This window comes from Mastomys coucha, unplaced genomic scaffold (assembly GCF_008632895.1).
Source record: "Mastomys coucha isolate ucsf_1 unplaced genomic scaffold, UCSF_Mcou_1 pScaffold6, whole genome shotgun sequence".
Lineage (NCBI taxonomy): Eukaryota > Metazoa > Chordata > Mammalia > Rodentia > Muridae > Mastomys > Mastomys coucha.
In genome coordinates, this window is record NW_022196912.1 from 76806400 (window position 1) to 76823535 (window position 17136).

Below are 17136 nucleotides of genomic sequence, written 5' to 3' on the forward strand. Positions count from 1 at the left end.
TCTCTCTCTCTTTCTTTCTTTCTTTCTCCTTTCAGATCATATGCATCCCTTGCTTTCCTCACAATATCAAGCAAGATCCTTTAGTGAATGTAGAATTATTGCATATGTTAGTAAATGTAATGTAAAAACAAATTCTTGGGAGTTGGAAGAAAAGAATTTAAACTATTTCTCCTGTTTGAAATCATGGTTGAAAACAAGTTGTCTGTGGTTGCCTTCTGTTTTCATTATCTTAATATTTTAGAATATATGAGTATCTGATTTTTTCAGACTTCTATAAAATGATTTTAAACAAATTGATTTCAACAGTTTATATGTATATTTGAAATTTAAATAGACATTTAAATATTTATATTTAAATATAGAGATTTAAATACTGTGAATGCAAGCTGATTTCAAATGTTATAAATTACTTATTTTCTCTCATTCATTTCCTCCCCATCCCTCTCCTCATCTTTCTTAATTTTGAAGTCCTAGGATTTATTTTATTTTTTGCACATCCCATACAAGTTTAGGGAGCAAACAAAACTGGACCATCTATCTTTGCCTTTCCCCAGAAGAAGCCAGCAAAGGAGAATAGAGCAGATATATTCATGTGCTTTTACCAGTTTTATATCTATAAAACTGATGGGTGGTCCATCAAATTGTTTTCCTTCCCTTATACACTGTCCCTAGTGCATAGTTTTCTGAAACTATCTCCCCTCTTCTTCCTACAGCCAACTGGCATCCTACATCTGATGCCCATCTTCCTTTCCTGTAACAGTGCAATTGTTTCTAAAACCATTTTCCACACTTCAGTTGACGGTTGTCTACACTTCCACCTGAACAGAACATTGTAATCATCTTTGTTTGAAGAACTACTCATTGAACACTCTAGCATAAGTTCTTTCAATCACTTCAAAGTTGTTTTCCTTTTTTTTTTTTTTAGGGGGGGTTGTTTGTTTGTCAAAGACCTTCACATAGAAGAGAAAGTGGGAAAAAGTCTTGAACACATTGGCATAGGGGAAATTTCCTGCACAGAGGACCAATGGCTCAGGCTCTAAGATTAACTATAGACAAGTGGAATCTCATAAAACTGAAAAGCTTCTGCAAGGCAAAGGATACTGTCAATAGGACAAAATGGCAAAAAACAAATTGGGAAAAAATCTTTACTAAACCTACATCTGATAGAGAGCTAATAGCCAAAATATACAAGAAATTCAAGAAGTTAGACTCCAGAGAACCAAACAACCCTATTTAAAATGGGGTACAAAGCTAAACAAAGAATTCTCAATTGAGGAATCTCCAATGGGAGAGTAGCACCTAAAGAAATGCTCAATAACCTTAGTCATCAGGGAAATGCAAATCAAAATGACCCTGAGATTCTACCTTACACCAGTCAGAATGGTTAAGATCAAAAACTCAAGTGACAGCAGATGCTGGCAAGCATGTGGAGAAAGAGTAACACTCCTCCATTGCTGGTAGGATTGCAAGCTGATACAAACACTCTGGAAATCAGTCTGATGGTTCTTCAGAAAGCTGGAGATAGTATTACCTGAGGACCCAAAGCACAAAAAGGAGATTTATTCATGTAACCACACTGGAAATCTATTATTGAGATTCCTTCTTTCTCATACAGTATATGCTGATTATGGTTTCTCTACTTCTCCCAATTCCTCCCCCTCCATATCCATTCCCTTTCTGTATCTCATTAGTAAAGAACAGGATTCTAAGAGATGATAACCAGATGTGGCAAAATAAAATATAATAAGGTGAAGCAAAAACTTTAAATTGAAGTTAGACATGGCAAACCAAGAGGAGGTAAAGAGTACTAAGACCAGACAAAATAGTCAGAGACCCATTCATTCTCATAGTCTGGAGTACCAAAAAATATGAAGCTAAAAATCTATAATATATATGAAGAAGACTTAGTGTAGACCCAGGGAAGTCCTGTGCTTCCTGCTTTAGTCTCTGTGAGTTTCTGTGTGCCTTACTTAGTTGACTCAGAGGGCCATGTTTTAATGTGTCCTCCCTCTCCTCTGACTCTTTTTTTAAAGTTTAAAAAGTAACATTTTTATTAAAAATGAAATGGGGAGCCGGGCGGTGGTGGCGCACGCCTTTAATCCCAGCACTTGGGAGGCAGAGGCAGGCGGATTTCTGAGTTCGAGGCCAGCCTGGTCTACAGAGTGAGTTCCAGGACAGCCAAGGCTACACAGAGAAACCCTGTCTCAAAAATACCAAAAAAAAAAAAAAAAAAAAAAAAAATGAAATGGGACAGGCATAGAGACACAAGTCTATAGACATAGCATTCAAGAGGCCAAGGTAAGAGTCCTGCAAGACCAAGGCTAAGCTGGGTTATGTAGCAATAAACTCTCCCACAAAATAAAAAATGAATGCAAAACAAACATGTAATTAACAAGTTATAATTATGTTATTTATGGCAATTTAACAGTGTGCTTACAAAGGACAAAGTAATGAGTTAACCATATGATGCCTTTTGATTAGTATATAATAATTCAATCAAAAAATTTTAATAAATAATTTGCTGTACCTTTCTCTTATATATTAGTAAAGAATTCTCTCATAGGTTGTTAGATAATATAATATTCTACTTTCAGATTTTATTTTGTTTTAAAATGAAAGTAATATACATTCCTTCAAAATTGTTTAATGGGTATGGGTGCATGTGTGGCCCTCAGAAGCTAGAAGTCATCAGGTCCCCTGGAACTGCAGTTACAGGCAGCTGTGAGCACTGAATGGATACTGGGCACTGAACCTAGGTCCTCTATAAGGAAAAGGAGCAAGTGCTCTTAACTGCTAAGTCATCTCTCCAGCCCCATTCTTCCCAAATTCTTCAGAAAATATGACAATATAAAAAAGCATCTCACCTTATTCCTAACTAGGGAGCATATAATGGGAATTTGTAATCTTGGAATGGCATAGCATAAGGAAAGACATGAAGGAATAAGGTGAGATGCCTTTTTATATTGTCATATTTTCTCCTCTGACTCTTACAGTCTTTCTGACTCCTCTTCTGCAGGACCCCCTGCATCTGAGAAAAGGGATTTAATGGAGACCTCCAATTTAAACCCTATCCACATATTGTTTGACTTTGGTTCTCTGCATTTGTTTTTGCTAGCAGAAACCTCTGATCATGGCTGAATAAGGCACTGGTCTTTTAATATATCAGACTGTCATTAGAAATAATTTTATTCATTTTTTAGATCAGTTATAAATCGTTTTATTTTAGGTATCTGGACAATCTAGTCTCTGGTTCTTAGTTATCTTAGCATTGTTGGGTATAGGTTTTTTTTTGTTGTGGAGTATACTTTAAGACAAATCAAACATTAATTGTTTCCTCCCACAAGTTCTGTGCCACTATTGCCCTAACTTATTTTGTAGGTAGGACACATTGCAGACTAAAGATTTTATGGTTGTATTAGTGATGACATTTCTCCTTCAGTAGCCTGCAGAGTACCTACAGACACCAAAGAGACTAGAACATAAAGGTGAAGGCATAAGTTTGTCTTGTTCCTGATTTTAGTAGAATTGCTTGTGTGTGTGTGTGTGTTTGTGTGTGTGTGTGTGTGTTTAAGTCTGGATATTCAGTTCAATTCCATTGATCAATGGGTCTGTTTTTATGCCAATGCCATAAATCTGTACTATTACAGCTCTGTACACAACTAAATCTGGGATGGTGATATCTCTAGCAGTTCTTTGATTGTTCAGAGTTGGTTTAGCTATCCTGTATTTTGTTCGTTTGTTTATTTTTCAAAGGAAGTTGGGAACTGTCCTTCCAAGGTTGGTAAAGAATTGTGTTGGACTTTTATGTGAATTTCATTGTATCTGCAGATTACTTTTGATATGATAAGCATTTTTACTATGTTAACCATACTGATCGATGAGCATCAGAGACCTTTCCATCATCTCATATCCTCTTCAATTTCTTTCTTTAAATTTAAACTTGAAATTTTTATCATTTAAATCTTTCTCTTCCTTTGTTAGGGTTACCCATGGTTCCTTACATTATTTGAGGCCATTAAGAAAGGTGTTGGTTACTTTATTTGGTACTCAGTCCATTTGGCTTTTGTATATGCAAGGACTACTGTTGTTTTGGAGTTAGTTTAGACTCCACTCCTGAAAATGTGGATCAGCTACAGGAATTCTCTGGTGAAAATTTTAGGAATATATATATATACGTATATATATATCCCTAAAAATAAATAATAAATGAATATAATAATAAAATAAAATAAAATAATAATATATATATCATATCATTTGCAAATAACAACACTTTGACTTCTTCCTTTCCAATTTGTATCATCTTGATCTCCTTCAGTTGTGTTTCTCTAGCTAAATATTTAAGTACTATATGATGTGCGCAAGCTTGTGTTGTTCCTGATTTTAGTACAATTGCTTAGAGTTGCTCTTCATTTAATTTGATACTGGTTATATGTTTGCTGTAAATTACCTGTATTATATTTGGATATGCTCTTGTGTCCGTAATCTCTCTAGGATCTTTATCATAAAAGGGTGTTGGATTTTGTCAAAAGTATGTTCTACATCAATGGAGATGATACTGAAAGTTTGTTTGCTTGTTTTTTGTTTGTTTGTTTGTTTGTTTATATGCTGGACTACATTTGATGATTTTTATATATTGATCCATACCTGCTTCTGTGGGGTGAAACCTACTTCTCTGCAATGATGTTAGTGATATCTTTTTAGAGTTTATTTAAAAGTATTTTATTGAATATTTTTGAAACTATGTACATAAGGAAAATTGATCAGTGCTTATCTTTGTTTGTTGAGTTTTTCTGTGTTTTCACTATTATGGTAAACATGAGTTCATCAAAAGAAATGGTCAGTGTTCCTCCTGCATAATAATTTGAGGAGTAGTGGCAATGTCTCTTGTTTGGAAGTCTGCTAGGTTTCTTTGCTAAATCCATCTGGCCCAGTGATTTTCATTGATTGGGACACGTTGAGTGACTGCTGCAATTTCACTAGAAGTGATTGATTTGTGTAAAGTGTTCATCTGATCTTGATTTACCTGTAGTAAGTCATACCTAGGAGTAAATTGTTTATTTCTTTTAGATTTTCCAATTCTGGAGGATACAGGTTTTTAAAGCATACCCTTATGTTCTTCAGTATTTTCTTGGTGTCTGTTGCTGCCCCTTATTGTTTCTTGTTTTGTTAATGAGGATATTCTGCTCCTGTGTTTTAATTAGTTTGGATAAGTGTTTGTCTATCTTGTTGATATTCTTAAAAAGCAGCTCTTTGTTTCTATGTTTGTGATTTTATCCTCTAGTTTGATTTTTTTTATTGCCATCTACTCCTCTTTAATGAAATGATTATTTTGTTGTTTTTGTTGTTGTTGTTGTTGTTGTTGTCCTAGAACTTTCAAGTATTCTGGCAAGTTCCTAATATGCAATCCTTCCTTATTTTTTAGTGCAGGAACCTAGTGCTATGAATTTTATTCTTACTGCCAGTTTCACTGGGCCTTCTTAAGTTTGAGTATGCTCTGCATTCATTATCATTCAATTCTAGAAATATTTCTTTTTTACTTTCATTTCTGTCTTGACTCATTTTACATTCAGTAGAAAGCTGCTCAGTTTCATGTGTTAGTAAGTTTTTCATTGTTGTTGAAGTCCAGTTTTAATTCATGGGGATCTGGTGGCATGCAGAGAGTTATTTCAATTGTCTTCTATCTTTTGAGACTTGCTTTTTCTCAGGGGAAAATTTCATGATGCACAGAAAAGAATGTATATTCTTTTGTGTTTGGATGAAATGTTCTGTAACATATGTTAGGTCCATTTAGCTTACAATGTCTGTTAGTACCAGTATTTCTTTGTTTGGAATTTGCCTGGATAACTTGTTCATGGTGAAATTAGGGTATTGAAGTCGCCCACTATGAATGTGTGAGGATCAATATGTAATTCATACTCTATTAGTGAATTGTTTACAAACGTGTTTACCCTTGCATTTGGGGCATAGATGCTAAGAATTGAAATGCAATCTTTGTTGTTTTTTTCTTCTTTGTATGTAATGTCCTTCCCCATCTCTTTTGATAAGTTTAGATTTGAAATCTAATTTGTTAGATATTAGATTGGCAACACCAGCTTGCTTCTTGGATCCACTTGCTTGGAATATATTTTTCCAGTCATTTACCCTGAGGGTAATATCTACCATTAATGTTGAGATGTTCTTCTTCAATGAAGCAGAAAAATGGATCCTGTTTTTGCATCCATTCTGTTAGTCTGAAGCTTTTTATTGGGGAATTAAAACCACTGATATTGAGGGCTATCATTGACCAATGATTGTTGATTCTTGTTATTTTGTTGTTGTTAGTGTTGTTGTTGTTGGTGGTGGTGGTGGTAGTGGTGGTAATGGTATGTATATGTACATGTTTCCTTTCCTTTCTCTGGTTTTGCTGATGTTAGTTTTTTTTTCCCCTGGTCTTGGTTCACATTTTTATGCCATCTTGTACTTTCAGTAGGGATGAATTTGTAGGTAAACATTGTTTAAATTTGACTTTATCATGGAATATCTTATTATTTTCCATCCATGGTGATTAAAACTTTTGTTGGGTATAGTAATCTAGGCTGGCATCTATGGTCTCTTAGCGTCTGCATTACATCTGTCAAAGTCCTTCTGGCTTTGAGAGTCTCAGTTGAGAAGACAGGTTTCATTCTAATCACTCTGTATTTTATGTTCCTTGTTCATTTCTCCTTGCAGCTTTTAATACTCCTTATTTGTTCATATGTACAGTCTTTTATTATTTTATACATAGGGTTTTTTCTGGTCCAATCTCTGGTGTTTTATATACTTCTTGTACCCTTATAGGTATCTCCTTCTTTAGGTACAAATTTTTTCTTCTAGGATTTTGTTGAAAATATTTTCTGGACTTTTGATATGGAATTTTTCTTCTTCTATTCTTTTATTATTCTTATTTTTGTTTGTTTGTCTTGCATAGTGTCCCAGATTTCATGTCAGGAATTTTTTTAGATTTAATGGTTTTTTTTTTTTTTTTGACCAGTGTATCGATTTCTTCTATTGTCTGTTCAATGGCTGAGATTCTTTTCATTTTCTTCTATTCTGTTACTGAAGCTGGCTCTTTATTTCTTTTTTAATTCCTAAATTTTTCATTCCTCACATTCCTTTTATTTGTGTGTTTTCTTTATTGCTTCTGTTTCCATTTTCAGTTCTAGGACAATTCCATTCCACTTGGTACTTATTAATTTCCTCCAATTGTTTATTTGTATTTATCTAAGTTTCTTTAAGCTACTTATTCATTTTCTCTTTAAAGTCATCTATTATCTTCATAGACTTGGCTTTAAGATCTGTTTCTTGTGCTTCAGTTATATTGGAATATGTGTGGCTGCCTGTGGTAGGGTAAATGGGCTCTAATGAACACATGTTTCCCTGGCTGTTACGGTTTGTGTTCTTAAACTGGCATCTCGGCATCTGAGTTGGGGGTGATTATTGGTTTAGGTTCTGATTTCTGAGTTTGTTTTTGCTAGATTAGTGGTTTGTTCCTTGGTTTCTATTTTCTCTCTGGATTTTCAAAGAGTATGATAGCTACATGTTGTATCTTTTACTAGCCTGATTGCTTGGTGTGTCCACAGGGAATGCTTGCCTATGTTGGAGGCTTGGATTCAGAGACCATTTGGGCGAGAGAAGTCAAGAGGGGATGTTATGTGGGATGCCCAGAAGATTAGGGTAATAAGGAAGGCAGGCTGCAGTTGGTATATTCTTGTAATAAAAGGGACTGGGTCTGAGTAAAGAGATGGAGAAGATAAAGCCTGAAGGAAGCTTACTAGTTTTTCTGGCAAATATTCTCTTTGGTTGTATAAGGGGTGCCTGCTTGAATACAGTTGTTAGCTGGCATGGAAGTTAAGAGGAAATGGTCTTTGGGATCCACAGGCGATATGGGCATGGGGGGAAGGGAGGATGCAGCTGGTGATCTATTGCAGTGCTAAGGACATGAGACTGAGGGATTGAGTGTGGGATAACATACACAAATATATGGAGAGGAGGAGTGAGGAGGTCTGTAGGCAGCCTACATGGTTTTCTGCCAGACATGGTCATTCCTTCTTTCTTTTCCTGTATTCTTTCTACCTTTCCTCTCTTCATCCCCGTCAAAGCCATCCTCTGCTACATATGCAGTTGGAACCATTAGTCCCATCATGTGTACTCTTCAGTTAGTGGTTTAGTCCCTGGGAGCTCTGGAGTGTACAGGTTGGTTCATATTGTTGTTCCTCCTATGGGGCTGCAAACCCGTTCAGCTCCTTAGTTCCTTTCTCTAGCTCTTCATTGGAGATTCTGTGCTGTCCAATAGTTGGTTGAGAGCATCCACCTCTGTATTTGTCAGGCACTGGTAGAGCCACTCAGGAGACAGCTATATCAGACTTCTATCAGCAAGCACTTTTTGGCATCCACAATAAATACCCATGGAAGGGGTTACAGAGATGAAGTGTGGAGCAGACACTGAAGAAAAGACCATCCAGAGATTGCCCCACCTGGGGATTCTTCCCATATACAGTCACCAAACCCAGGCACTATTGTGGATGCATGCATGTGCCTGAGTACTATGGCATGCACATGTAGGATCAGAGGACAATTTTCCCAGAGTCAACTCCCTTCTTCCACTGTGTGGATTCAGGGATCTAACTCAGGTATTTAGCTTGGTGGTAAGTGAATTTGCTTAGTGAACCATCTACTGTGCAGATTCACACAAAACTCCCTGGATACTGTTCTTGGGTTCTGTTTCCCAGAGGTATCACACTTCTGTAAGCACCAATTCTAGCAAGCTTTTAAGTAGCTTGCAGTCTAGACTAGCTTAGCATAGCATTAAGGGAAATCTATCCTGTTCTTATCTGTAGTGAATTGAAGGAAGAACTGAGCACATTCTGAAAACATAGGAAAATCTTTCCTTTGCTTCTATGCCACAGAATGAGAGACAAGTGCATAAGTAAACCTGATAAAAATTTTGGAAGAGTAATAGTCCAAACTAGACACACACACACACACACACACACACTCAATCAATCAAAAGTAAGCTTGAATTTTCACCAAGTTCCTAAGGTATTGGGATAGTTATTTTATATTCTCTAGCCTCCCTCAGGAAGAACACTAAATTTGTACATTTTAAGTAACTTGTGAAGGAGTCACAATATAAAGCTCCTCTAACTAATGAGGTAGAGACAAGGAGGAATGAATTTATTGGAAGTGATATTATGGGTTTATATTTTGACTTTGACCAGTAAGTGAAACTGGAAGAAGGATTTGGTTTCTCAGGAAGGAAATGAATTCAGGTTACATCATGCCTATTTTGGGTGACCAGTGGGATATGAACAATGACTATAAGTTCAAGATCAGAAGTGAGGCCATATTTGATCCAGATATTTTGGGGCCATTAAGTTCTCGAAGGGATTGGATAGATAACACCTCTCAGATAGCATCAAAATCAAAGCAGTAGTCCAGATAATAATGACAAACACATTTGAAATAGCAGGAGGCATGATATGTAAATACTGGTAATTTTCAGAAAAGTAAAATCTTTGGAAGTAAAGATAAATTAATACGGTTGGCAACTGTGGAACCAGAATCCACCTCTACCACTAATCCCCTCCTGCAGAAGATGAAAAAACAGAGTCTAATCAGGAGGTTGCTAATCCAGAGCATTACATTAAACACCTTCTACAGAATAGGTACGTACTCTGTTTTTTTTAAAATGATAAAAGCAAAACTTGGCAATCAAACCTTTGATTGATCTCTAAGTTTAATACTGTTGATGACTTTTGGGTTCTATACAGCCATATCCAGTTGTCTAGTAATTTAATGCCTAGCTGTGACTACGCACTTTTGAAGGATGGTATTGAGCCCATGTGGAAAGATGAGAAAAACAAACAAGGAGGACGATGGCTAATTACGTTGAACAAGCAGCAGAGATGAAGTGACCTTGATGGCTTTTGGCTAGAGACACTGCTGTGCCTTATGGGAGAATCTTTTGATGACTACAACGATGATATGTATGGGGCTGTTGTTAATGTTAGAACTAAAGGTGATAAGATAGCAATATGGACTACTGAGTGTGAAAACAGAGATGCAGCCACACACATAGGGAAGGTATACAAGGAAAGGTTAGGGCTTCCTCTGAAGACAGTGATTGGTTATCAGCCCCACGCAGACACAGCTACAAAGGGCGACTCCACCACTAAAAATAGATTTGTTGTTTAAGAAGATACCTTCTGAGTATTCTCACAGGAGACTGCATTATGCAATTGAGATTGGAAGCTGAACCAACGCCTCATCAAAACAGAGTGGATGGCACTGAAGTTGATTCCATCCAAGTGTTGCTAAGATATAAGAAGGCAAAGTCTCATTCGCCTTTGTCTTATACTTCTGTGTTCATTTTCCTCTCCAACCCCCAAATTTTGCTAGTGTGTCTACTATGCCAACCAAAGCATTATAGTATATCACACCCCAGAACCTGCAGATGTGTTCCTAAGCAGCTCTGTAACAGCCAGCTAGAATTACCATGATATACACATTTGCCTTTCCACAGTATTCAAAAAAGAACTTGCATTTCTATGACCTTAGCCGGAAAAGATCTGGCTTTGTTCCACTCCATGCAAGAGCAGATTTCGCTGGTGTGAGAGTCTGAGAAACAGCCTTCTGTCTCCTTTCACAGCATCGTCCTTGCTGTCCTCTGGCTGATGGCTGCTACACTTAATGTATGTGCTTCCCTCCTTGATAATATTAGTGATTCTGATTTCAGTTTTTCATTGTTTTGCTTTTGTTTTTTTCCGCATGTAACATTGGTGAAGGATTCAGAAAGAATGTATAAACATGAAATTTGTGCATTCTTTGGTAAATTTTTTTTTCTGTAACTACAAAATTTTGCTACAAATTTATGCATTTCATTCAAATCAGTGATCTACAGTCCCTAAACATAGTTGTGGACTGTAAAAATGTAAAACCATAATTACATTCCTAACTAGAATTAATATGTCTGCTTTTGTATTTTTATGCTGTACTTTAACACTTTGTTTTACTTAGGTTATTTTGCTTTGGTTATAATGGCTCAAGTAGAAAAGCAGCCACATCCATATTAAGACAGTGTACAAAATTGTAAATAAAATGTGTACAGTGAATTGTCTTTTAGTGACTAGATTTGTCCTTTTATTTCTCCATCTCTAGAAGGAATCTGTACTTTGTATTGCAAACTAGTCTCTTGTGTCTTCTTAGAATGTCTTCCCTGTGAACAGCTTCAGTTTGGAGCACTAGTTTATTATTATGTTTATTACAATTTTTAATAAATTAAGTGGGTAGTATCACATATGTAATTAAACTGATGTGGCTATCATTTTTAAGAGCTATTGTATGTTTATTTTACAGTTTGTTTTTCTTGTCTCCATACTGACAAACCCCTTATTAGAATCTACATTTTCACATAATGTATGTTTAATTGCCAGTAGTAAAGTATCAAAAGTAAAATTACTGCCTGAGAATTGCACAAAATGTGGATATATTTATTTTTATTTTTTCTTTCTTTATTTATTTTATTAGATATTTTCTTTATTTACATGTAAATTTCTCCTTTCCCAGTTTCTCCTCCAAAAAACAAAGAAACAAACAAAAACAACAAAAACAAACCCCTGTTTCCTTCCCCCTCCCCATGCCTGCCACCCCACCTTCTCCCACTTATTGGCCTGGCATTCCCCTATACTGGGGCACAGAACCTTCACAGGGCTGAGGTCCTCTCCTCCTATTGATGATCGAATTTGCAGTCCTCTACTATACACATGCTGCCAGAACAATCAGACCCCTCCATGTGCAGTCCTTGGTTGGTGGTTGAGACCCTGGGAGCTCCGAGGGTACTAGTTAGTTCATATTGTTGTTTGTCCTAAGGGGCTGCAAACCCCTCAGCTCCATTGGTCCTTTCTCTAACTCCTTCATTGGGGACCCTGTACTCAGTTCAATGGATGGCTGTGAGCCTCTACATCTGTATTAGTCAGGTACTGTCAGAGCCTCTCAGGAGATAGCTATATTTAGGCTGGCTTGCCCTTCCTTCAGTCTCTGATCCATAGTTAATCTCTGCAACTCCTTCCATGGGTATTTGGCTCCCCCTTTTAGGAAGGAATGAAATGTCCACCTTTTGGTCTTTCTTCTTCTTGAGATTCTTGTGGTTTGTGGCTTGTTCTTCCTGTATTCCAAACTTTTCTAAGAATAACCACTTATCAGAGAGTGCATACTGTGTTTGTTCTTTTGTGATTGGGTTATCTCAGGATAATATTCTCCAGATCCATCCATTTCCCTAAGAATTTCATAAATTTATTGTTTTTAATAGCTGAGTAGTACTCCATTGTGTAGATGTACTACAATTTCTGTATCCACTCCTCTGTTGAGGGACATCTGGGTTGTTTCCAGGTTCTGCCTATTGTAAATAAGGCTGCTATGAACATGGTGGAGCATGTGTCCTTATTACATGTTACAGTATCTTTTGGGTATATACCCAGGAGTGATATAGCTGGGTCCTCTGGTAGAACTATGTCCAATTTCCAGAGGAACCGTGGCTATCATTTTTAATAAAGTTAAGGCACAGTTTTTTAGTCTTAAGTTAAATAATGTACTTTGAATATGTTAAAATTCATGAGAATTAAAATTTTGGTCTCTCACCATTTCATCAGAACAGTGGCAATAAACTGCTTGTTGAATTTATGATGCTTTTACTTAATGGCCAGGAAATCAGCATAAGGAAAATATAAAGGAGCACGCATTAGGAACATTAGTCTTACTATCTGAATAAAACAATAAAACATATTAAGAAATAAAAAAGATAAATTAATACAATAGTACCTAGAATATTACTGGGGAGGTGGTTAGTGAAGAGCATGTTCACAGTGTGAGGGGCTGTATTTGATCCCCTAAAACAATATGTAAAAATCTAGGTATGATGGATTCGTCTGTATTACCAGTCTAGTAAATCACAGACTTGCTGGCCAAATACTCTATGCAAATCTTGGTGCTCCAGTTACAATGATGTATCATGTATAATGAGGAAGAATAACTGCTGTTGACTTCTGCCTCCACACAAATGTACACACATGTGCATGTGCACATGCACACCCACACAAACACATATTCACAAAATAATAGAAAATAAGAATAAATTTAATGGAGTGATTTGAGGCAACATTCTAAATGTACATTCTGTATTTTTAGTAGTGTAGTTCTGAAGGTCATATACAAGCTTAATGAGCAGTTTGATTAGTGAGGAATCATTCTATTGTAATATGTAAGTATAGTAGTTATTATTGACAATAGAGTCTAACAAGATGCTGTAATTAAAGTTGCTATCAATGCTTATAACTGGATATGAAGTATTCAGAAAATTGGACATAAGAAATTAAGAATCATGCAGACTATTTTATCAACCCAAATTTCCCAAGTCCATATAAATATTCAAATAATGAGAATTTATCATTCTACCTCATTATTGTGGATAAGAATAATTTAGTAGATTATTCGTCAAATTAACTGTGACTAATTTTAAAGATTACTTAATAGGTAACATTCAACAAAATAAATGACATTTGTAAGTGTTGTGAGTAGGATTTTACAGATGTCACTTGTCCTAGTTCTTTTGTATTATAAGATTCAGTCTGTCCTTCCCTAAATACAATAATTCTACTTCTAGTTGAAAACTCATGAAATAATTTTCAACTACATTAAGAAAAAAAACACATTAAAACATGAATATTATGAGAAATAGGAAAATAATCTAATGTTTGCCTTGTCAAATCTTAAGATGTAATTGAAAATACATGCATTTAAATTTTGTTGTAAATCAGCAAATATTTAATGTGATTAAAAAAGTTATAAAAGATAAGCATAAGCATACCAATGTAGTATATAATACTACTTGGCAAGTACAGATTACTTAATGAATAATGGTGATATAGTTTAAAATGTGATAAAATAATTTAAGAAAATTTTTATCGGTAAGGATTAAAATAAAATCAGAAATATTGAACTTTTCATTGTTAATACACTAAAATAAAATCAGATATAGTTTATATTTGTAAAACTCAAAGGCAAATGTTATCAAACTACCTAAAAATCTGACTCCAAGAATGTTTTCTGTTTGCATTTTGGCATTTACAAATGAAGTGAAGTGAAAAGGGTATTCGAAGGTATATTTGCTCAGTGTGATATGCAGCTGAGATGGAGAACAAGCAAGAGGGTTTCAGTACAATTCATTGTACCTCTGACACTCTCATTCACAGCAAATATAACAATAGTGAAATTTGAAATCAGCTACAAAAGAATGCAGTGATTGATTAGGCATTTCATAAAAGGGGCAATGGTCTAACCAGAGGCCCCCCCCACAGTCATGCAGCAGGCAGCCAGAAGACAGACAGGTGCCTGCCTACCTCTTGTGGTGTGGGTGGAGGACACTACTTTGAGCAAGTATATCATGGAGAGAAAGGAAGGAAATAAAAGTTGAGTGGTTTGTGTCCTATTAAGAGAGGCAGAACTGAGGATGCAAAGGAAGTGAAGAATAGCCTGATGTGAGAGATATGCACTGCCATTTGAAGCCATGGCAATGTCTGGCCAGTACTGCCCCTGAAGGTCATGTCTTGGTCTGTGGGCCTGTGATGCAGGCCCAGGTGCTGTCCCAGATGCCAGAGAGCTGGCAGGCTGATCAACTCAGCTACCACACAAGCTCAGTCCACCCAGAGGGTCTAGATTCAGCCTAGCCCAATGTTTACCCCAATATGAAGTGCTGTAGCAGGGGCAGGTCCTGAAGGACCAAAGCTGTAGGATCTCCTTGACACAGAGCAACAGCAGGATATTCAAGAGGAATCCTAGTAAGGATCCATTATTGATAGTGTGGAAGAAGCCAGAGGTCTTGTACCAGACCAGTAACTCACAACAAAAGCTGTTCAAAAGGGTGTACTGTGTGACACACTACCATTTACAATGCCAGTGCTACAATGAACAGGTGATAGAGAGGCAGGAAAGATAATGAGCAAAATGGTACATGCACAGAGGAACTGGAGATGTGACTGTGATGACAGCTGTGATCGGTATGAAAAAGGGTGCAGTTGACAGAGAAGCAATTCATTGTACAAAGTTGTTGGTGAGTTTTGTTTTTATTTATTTTATTTTATTTTATAATTTTCATTTCAGTGGGAGATTACAAGGGTGGAGGGCAGATATGGCAGGACTGGGAAATGAGTGTGATTAGGGTATATGATGAAATTCACAAAGAGTCAATAAAAATTGTGTTACAAAAGAATAACAACTTATGTCAAAGCTTGAGGAAAATTACATTTTGTTTCTCAAAATTTAATAATACCATAATCAACAAACTTGAGGAAAAGAGAGGAATGCTCAATGTCAATATAAGTGATGAGCAAACCAAATTTATTAGCAGTTAATCTGGAACCCAGTGGCAATCGCGTTGAAAGGGAATTTACATTTATTCTTCCTTGGCAAGGTAGTTAGAAAAAATTTTATTGTAAGACGATGTGTAAATATGCATAAAATTTGAATATTAGTAACTGTAGTTTAGTTTGTGAAATCACCTTTGTAACCAGATCTTAAATAACAAATTTATACATATTTATACGGATTGTCAAAATATAAAGGGACATATTTATTATAATCTGTTCATGATATAGTTAAAGTACATTATTATCCACATATATTGAGCTACATATTAGAATATCATCTTCAAATTCTTAATCAACAGGTTCACTTCTGTTGTTATATGTGAAAGTAATATCTCTGAGGTAAGAGAGAGGAGAGGACAATAGAAGGCATGGAAGGCAATAGAAGGCAATGCAATAGAGAGGAGGAGACAGGAGGAGAGGGGAGGAAAGGAGAGGGGAAGAGAGGAGAAGGGAAGAGAGGAGAGGGAAAGAGAGGAGAGGGAGGAGAGGAGAGAGGAAAAGAGAGAAGAGAGAAAGAGGAGAGGGAAAATGGTACAATTTTGTATGCAAAGGCTAAAAATATGTTACTGACTTTATTAAAATTCAATATATCTACAAATTATATTGATTTTTCTCTTTGTCCCTTTTTTATATACAAGAAACAGAAATTAATATGACATTAGAAGAGGGTTATTTATAGCAGTGTCTTAAAGAAAATGAATATATTCTGTCTTCTGCTCATGAGAAGGATCAAATTGTGCAAATTATTTGCAATCACAGCACTCTGCTGAATGCCCAACAACCACAACCAATTTGAGCTTCCTAGTGGAAACTTTTAATGAGTGTTCAGATTATGCCACAATAACACAGTCATTTCGCTGCCCCGAGATGGCAGCTTCTAATTCTGGAGTTGTCTGAGGCAAATGCTGAAATTTATAAGCAGAATATCCTCAAGCTGCCCTTCTGAGTTGCTCTCTGTGCATCTCTGATTTCTGTGCATAGAAAAGGGCTATAAATAATATCAGCTATAATACAAAAGACAAACAGAACAAGATTAAAATTGGGTGTATACATATATAGAACAAACTTGAAATGAGAGTGCAAGTGGAGTTGTTCTATGATGAATTCAGTCTTTCCTTACAGGTATCTAAGAATCTATGAATGTGATACTACAGCACTCCATTACAAAGAATAAAAAGAGATAGCTAAGTATCAAAGTATACCACTTAAGATTTCTGCTATATGATCATTTATTTCTCCTCTGCGTCTCCCTCTTTCTTTCTCTTTCTCACTCCTTCCTTCTCCCCTTGTTTTGTGTGTGTGTGTGTGTGTGTGTGTGTGTGTGTGTGTGCATGTGTGTATACGTATATGTGGGATGTGGGCATGCACAGGCACCAATGGAAGCCAGAAGAAAGTCCAAGATGCCTTGAAGCTGAGATTATCGATTATTGACAATTGTGAGCTGATATGGGCACTGGAAACTGAATTCAGTCCTCTTGAGCACAGAGCTGCTCAAATCCTTTATTTGAAACAGTGCAGTTTAGCCACAAATGGAATCAAGTAAAGCATACTGCATTGGCTGGCTGCTCTTCATAGATGCACCCATTTACTATAGTTAACACCCCTTAAGCTGTGCGAGAAGAGATCATTTGAAATGAATGTCCTTTTTGAATAAAGACAGTTGTCACCCATGGTAGTAACTTCTTTTTTTTTTTTT

The 17136-nt window shown here is 36.2% G+C and overlaps 1 protein-coding gene and 1 pseudogene across 7 annotated transcripts in view; both read left to right on the forward strand.

The window, feature by feature from the left end:
• Nucleotides 1-17136, forward strand: part of Lrfn5 (leucine rich repeat and fibronectin type III domain containing 5) — a 297221-nt gene that overhangs the window by 42234 nt on the left and 237851 nt on the right. The gene's annotated exons all lie outside the window — the stretch shown is intronic.
• Nucleotides 9283-10452, forward strand: LOC116080785 (annotated as a pseudogene).